Source organism: Myotis davidii, unplaced genomic scaffold (genome assembly GCF_000327345.1).
Source record: "Myotis davidii unplaced genomic scaffold, ASM32734v1 scaffold266, whole genome shotgun sequence".
Taxonomy (NCBI): Eukaryota; Metazoa; Chordata; class Mammalia; order Chiroptera; family Vespertilionidae; genus Myotis; species Myotis davidii.
In genome coordinates, this window is record NW_006300032.1 from 5276483 (window position 1) to 5283219 (window position 6737).

The window sequence follows — 6737 nt, forward strand, 5'->3', positions numbered from 1 at the left end:
CCCCAGCAGCGCACAAGTGTTCCTTTTTCTCCTCATCCTCTCCAGCATTTGTCATTTGTTTATTTGTTGATGATAGCCAGTCTGACAGGTGTGAGATGGTCCTGCATTGTTGTTTTGATTTGCACCTTTCAGATGATTAGTGACTTTGAGCATGTTTTCATGTCTCTTGGCCTTTTGTATGTCAACTTTCAAAAGGTGTTTATTTAAGCCCTTTGCCCATTTTTATTGGATTATTTCCTTTTTGTTAAGATGCATGAGTTCCCTATAAATTTTGGAGATTAGGCCCTTATCAGATATAACATTGTCAAATGTTTCCCATGCAGTGGGTTTCTTGTTGTTTGTTGATGGTTAATAAATGTTTGTTGAATGAACAAATGAGTACTTGTATGATACTCTCCAGACATTAAAAAAAAATCTCTGTACTGGAAATGCAAAGGTGGTAATACTTGGATCAATGTCAAAACAAATAAATAAAAACTATACATAAACAAAATAAAATAATAGCTTAAAATTAAAACTTGAGACTAAAAAAAGGAGGTATCGAATGGTATGTGATAGAATTGGAATTCAAAACCATTATTGGTGGAGGGGAACAAGTAAGATAAAAACTAGTGAAAAAATAACTATAAAGTTTCAGGGAAAAGTACAAAGAATCAACTTCACAACTATAAAACTGAAAATGTCGGACTTAGTACATGTGAAAATTAGACGATCTCATTAATTGCAATTCCAATATGAGTCAAGTGCAAATGAAGCTTCCAAAAATCAAATGTGCTCTTGGCTGATTAACAGAAAGACTGTGTCCAAATAAAAAACAGTTCCATTTTCTTACTGATGAGGCAATCGCAGGAGGAGAAGTTTCAAGAAAACCCCTTCAGAGGAACATGAGTGAGATGGGAAAGGTGCTGAAACCAGGTTCCATAAGCAAAAGCTGAGAGTCTGGCTGGGAAAGGAGGAGTCTGGGGGCATTTAGCCTGAGAGGGGGGTGATGGGAAGCATGACAGCTCTCCGCAAGCATTTTGTGCAGAAGAATGATTAGCCTTATCTTGCTGTGTTGTGTGCTGGACAGAACGAGACCTGGGTGGAAATCAAAGGGAGGCCGACTTTGAAGCATCCTAGTGACATCTTGATGGCTAGAGTGACTTTATTGTGGCTCCAGGTGTTCATCAGAGGAGTCAGAGTTCTCTGCAGATGCAAAATCAACAGGTTCCGGGCAGAGGGAGGGGTTGAGAGAGAGAGGAGAGAAATTTATTATAGGAATTGCCTCATTGGCTCATGTGATCATGGAGACTGAGATGCCCCACAATCTGCCATCTGCACACTGAGAGCCAGGAAAACCAGTGATGTCATTCAGGAGCACCAGTGCCCAAGGGCAGGAGAAGATGAATGTCTCCGTTCAAGCAAAGAGAGAAAATTCAACACTCCTCCATCCTTTTGCCTTGTTCAGGCCCTCAGCAGCTTGTTTGATGCCTATCTCCATGGTGAGGTTGATCTTCTTTACCAGGTCTACAGATTCAAATACTAACCCCTTCCAAAAGCACCCTCACAAACACACCCAGAAATAATGTTTTGCCAGCTATCTGGGCATCCATGAGCCCAGTCAAGTAGTTACAATGAACTACCACGCACCGTAACTACCTTTGGGAGCAGATTACTTGGGAAATTCTTGTATCATGCAGGGACCTGGACAGATAACCCCTACATTTTCTTCCAGCTCTAAATATTTCATATTTTCAGTGCTCTTGCAGGGTTGTTGAGAATAAATAAAACAATTTGGAAGTGTTTAAAAGTGTTCCACAAACACAACCTATTATTTTTATCTATCATTAAAATTTTCTGCCTAAACTTTATTACTTAAACACAAGCTTTCTAGTAGTTTTTGAAACAACTAAGAAACAGATCAAGAATTAGATTTGACAGGAAGATGGAATATTCCTTATTTAACTCTAAGTAGTCGTGGTAGAGAGGTACCCATGTCTCTTGCTTGGAGAGGCCCCACTCTTTTAAAGGCCTGATAGGAGCTCTGTTGCAGCCACTGATACTTCACAGCCGAATTCTGGGGAAATTCGGGTAAAGAATCTCTGGGGAAAGCCCCCTATCATTTATTTTAAGCCAGGATCACATCAACTGCCAGATCAGCCTGGGTACACCCTGGACACAGACCTTCCCCTGCCTCCTCATTCCATTCCCCCGAGCCCACCAACGTTCACACATAAGAGAGCATGTATCTCATTGCACAGAAGAATTTCCCAACTGTGTGGGCTGTGGGTTAGTAAACTCTGGAAAGCATTCTGGGAATAGATGAACATAAAATCCTTCCTTAGAAATAAGCAGGATAGTTCTTCTCTGTCTGGGGCCATTTCCAGCAGCCACTGCGGACAGGCTCATGTCTCTGGCACCCAGAGCACCCAGGACATACCTACTACCAGCACCTACATCAGGGTGGCTCAGGTACAAGTTACACAAGCCTAGGATCACCTAGTCTGGACCGAATAAATTTCTGTAGGTGCAAATCTGTGTTCACTGATGTGGCACAGTCACTAGACTCAGGTGGAGAGCAGGTCCTCCCGTGGGCTAGCATGTGAGTACATGGCAAGTTCATAACATTCTTTCTGGAGACAGTTCAGACCAGCCCTGTGCTTGCCTGAAATTACAGGCCAACTGCACTGAGTTGCATCCAAATTCTAGACAGAAAAAAAATAAAAGAAACTCTGAGTGCTCTTTGCTGATGAGAACCAACTTCTAAATCCAAACCTGCAGCTGACATTCCAGCAGCAAACTCTCAGGAGTCTAGGATAATCCCTTAGGTTTTTTTTTGGGGGGGGGGAGCGGGGGGGGGGGGCAAGGGCTAGCAGATCCTGGACATGGTATAGGTTCCAGACCCACTGAAGAGATTGGGTGTTTTCCCCAAGCTCAGCTTTTCTGAGGCCTATTTGTGGATGGATTATTTCTGCTTCACACTGACGCCTGTGGCTTTTGGCTTTTTCTGTCTCATTTTCTCCTTGGAGCCCATCAGAAAATCTGGCATCCCAGTTGTCTCTAATATTTGCCAACTCTTTAACTTCATGTCCTTTAAAATCAGTCTTATTCTAAGGCATTTGACTCAATGGATATAAACATTGTATTTTCTTTGAAGTTAAAGCTCTTAAATCTTTACTGTGGCCATCCTGCCAGTTGCTCTAGTCTGCTCTCCCCTACCTTCAAAAATAAGGAGAGGTTTGATTTTGAACTTTCTATGGCTGAGTAATAAAAATGTAAGCAGCATGAGAAACCGTATTGTCTCCACTGCCCTTGGCACAAATATTGAGATCAAATAACCAGTTAGAATATTATTAGTTTAACTTTTTCAAAGGAAGCATATTCCTGGTCCATTATCCCAATGAGTAAAGTGGAGACATTTTCTAAGTTGCTTTTCATCCAAGAGTTTTAAGTGCTACGTAAACGTGGCATTGGGTTACATTTGTTGGTGCTATTATCGTTCCTGTTTTATAAATGGAAAAAGGGAGAAGCTAAATGTCCTCTAGCTAAAGTGCAAATAATCTCTCAAGCCAGGGTTTGAGGTCACTGCTGGTCGCTCCCCATCTCCATTTCCCCAGCCAGGTCATTCCCCTGCTCCTTGCGGTAAATGAACTTTTGCCTTTGGAGCAGAATCTGCAGAAGGGCAGCTGATGGGAGCACCCTATAGATAGGACCAGGTCTGAGCTTTCATCTTTCAGGACCACAGCTTTGCTTCTTATTCTAAAACTAGGGGCCCAGCACATGCAATCGAGTGAGACGCAGGACCCAGAGACCCGTGGCTCCGCGGGACCCAGGAACCCACCTGCACCTCCGGTCAAGTCCTCCAGAGTCAAGTCCCCGCCCACCCCATCACGCAGCCTCCTGCTGATCGGTCGTTATGGCATGATGGCGTGACGACCCCAGGCTTTTTATATAATAGATGGGTCCTCATGGGAACAAAGAACACAGGGAAGGGAAAGCCTCTCTGAGAAAACCCAACGTTCTCACTCCCAAAGGTCATCGACACAACCGCCCCAGACCAAAACTTTCACTAGTCCAGCACTTCAGGATGTGACGGCAGCAGCAGCAACGACAAAAAGCCATGAACAAAATTGTCACTTTGAGCTAAGCTTCCGCACGTTTTTACTGCCCCCCTCCCCCAGCGTCCCTTCCCAGAGGGGCTACAGATAGTCTGTCAGTACTGGGTTGGAAAATAAAGACAACTTTTATTTTTAGTCTCTATGAAACACAACAGAAAATCGCCTGGAGAAGAAGCAAACAAGCAAATAACATTTATTACCTCCCAGAGTAAAATATGTCAAATTTTCTCTCCAATTCAATATTTTGGATTAAAATATTGTGTCTCTTCTCTTTACAATGCTAATAAAAAATTAATCATTATGCTTAAAAAATTTATACCCACAGCATGGAAATACCAGAATGATTTTTATTACCAATCTTTAGTTATATAAATAATACACAACCATATTCTCTTTATACAAAATTCTGGATTACAGGCCATTAAATTCCATTTGATTATGGTTCTAATTAGTTTTTCCCCTGAAAAGGTAACAAATAGTTGACACTTTTTTTGTGTATCCTTTCAGATATTTTTTCTAAGTGTTATATATATTTATGTAGAGCTATATAACATTATATGTAACGAAATATATAACATTATGTAGTGAATTTTCCACATAAATATAGTGTGTGTAGCTACTTCCTTCACAGTAGGACATGAAGATTACTCTTTTGAATTCCAGTATAAGAATTATGGTAGGAATGTGTCAAGTTTTAGCTAACCTTTGATTTATGGATATTTCCGTTATTACATTTTTCTCTATTGCAAACGTTGCAATGGACATTCTTGTACAAGGTGTTCCTCTGTTTCTCTGAGGCAAAGCTTAGAAGGGGATTTGCAAGGTATAAATAGTTGCAGTTTTAACAGATAAGTCTAAAAATAGTACTTATTGAGAAACTACTATCTGCCAGTTACTATTCTAAGTGCTTTACATTTACAAAGTCTTAAACCTGTTTACAGATGAGAACACAGAGACACGGAAAGTGTGAGTAACTGGCCCAAGGTCACATAACCAGGAAGTGCCAGAGCCAGGATTTGTCTCCTGGGAATCTCCTTCCAGGCTCTGGCCCCTTTCTTATCCAAGACACTCTACTAATGCACACCATGGTCTTTATTTTATTTTTCCCCAACTCTTGTGTGCTGGCAACTTAAAAAATGGAAACCTACTTATTTGATTGGATTTACCAATCTTCTTAAATTATATGTGGAGATTTTGTTTGTTTGTTTTTCAGGTTGATAAGTTATCTTTCTAATCATAGCCAAACACTTTCTGGATTTGACAAAGTAGGTCTTATAGCTTGGCAAAATAAAGGAAACTGTTTCTTCCATTGTCACCAGTGTGATATAGAAGGAGATAAGGAGATGCAAAGATTTCAGGTTAGAAACTTTGCAGAGATGGGAACCCAACGCGAATTATCTGAGCCAATCTGTCCTCACTGAAGAGCGTGGCCCAAGCCTTTCAAACCAGGGACTGACCTGTAAGATCTGAGCAAACCGATTTCAGTCAAGGCTTCCTGCATGTCCTCTGGGCAGTCCTTGGAACCTGAAAGATGGGAAAACCCTCTTTGTGTTGCTATTGTGTGCATCATTCTACTCTATTTTAATATTTTCTAAATAATCGCAAACTTAGAGAAAAGTTGCAAGTTCAGTACCAATACATTCTTTCCTGAATTACTTCAGAGTAAGTTAATGATTTGTGGCCTCCTCACCCCCAAATATTTTAGGATATATTCCCTACAAACAAAGCTATTATCCTACATAACGGCAATCAACCACCAAAAGTAAGAAATTAACATTGATAACATTGCTATTGTTTAATCCTTGAACCTCAATTCAATTTTGACATTTGTCCCAATGTCCTTTGTCACAGAAGGATCCAGTTCAGAATCATGCCGTTCGTTCAGTTGTCACATCTCTTTAGTATCCTTCACTCTGGAACAGTTCCTCATACTTTCCCTAATCCTTATGACCTTGACATATTCTATTTCAGACCAGTAGTTTTGTAGAATATCCTTTCATGTCAGTTTTTCTGATATTTTATCATGATAGCATTTAGATCACACATCTTTAGAAGGAATATCACAGAACTTACGTGTTCTCATTGCATTTTATTCGATGACATAATTTCATTTTGTCCTATTTCTAATGTCAACTTTGATCACTTGTTAAGGTGGGTGTGCCAGGCTTCTCCACTGTGAATTACTTTGTATAAGCTATCATTGATAAGTATTTGATGTGTGTGGTGGGACTATGTAAATACACCATTCCTCGTCAAACTTTTAGCTTATTCATTCATTCATTTTAGTATAGACATTGCTTTTCTATTTGAAAGGTCCAAATGTTACTATAAATATTTATTCTGATGCTCAAATTGTCCCAAATTTGGTATGTGGGAGTCCCTTTGAGCTGATTTCTATGTACGTTTGACATGTCCCCACATGTTTTGAGCATTTTCTTCACTTTCTGGCAAAAATAAATAAAAATAAAGGTGTTAAGTCAACCATTTCTCCAAGAAGTCCTTTAGGTGGAGAATGGTGTTTAGACACCAGATTAGGTGCTAGGTGTGCTCATTGCTCTGCTGGTCCTGGAGTGTCACTGCTCCCAGGACCTCTTTGAGCACAGAGCCTGGACTTTCTCTCTCTCTCTCTCTCTCTCTCTC